The sequence below is a fragment of the Sinocyclocheilus anshuiensis genome, unplaced genomic scaffold (assembly GCF_001515605.1).
Source record: "Sinocyclocheilus anshuiensis isolate Anshui unplaced genomic scaffold, SAMN03320099.WGS_v1.1 scaffold6310, whole genome shotgun sequence".
Taxonomy (NCBI): Eukaryota; Metazoa; Chordata; class Actinopteri; order Cypriniformes; family Cyprinidae; genus Sinocyclocheilus; species Sinocyclocheilus anshuiensis.
In genome coordinates, this window is record NW_015544699.1 from 629 (window position 1) to 1,033 (window position 405).

Here is a 405-nt window from a genome sequence, read left to right on the forward strand (position 1 = left end):
TGCCACACAGATCTAAAAAATACATATGATTTATTTCTCAGCTGTTTACCTTCACAGACATGTTTTTGTAACTCATGTGTGCGTTTTTAACGTAAACTTGTGTTTGCATGAGAACTTAGTTTAGTACTCACATGCTGTGACAGCCACTTTCTGTCCGTGTGCTTCGGATGTGAAGGTGGCTGTCACAGCATGCGAGTACTAAACTAAGTTCTCATATACTAGTCGACTTCAATGCTCTGCCATGACGCTTTAAGCTTGACGTCGACTAGTCGCTGGTCCTAGAGGGCGCAACAGGATAAGAAATCTTTGAAGGACTTCCACATTTATGCTCCGTTTCCAAACAGTTCAAATGACAAATAAATGCATACTCTGAAAGCACTCCACAAGACATGTGTGATTATATTA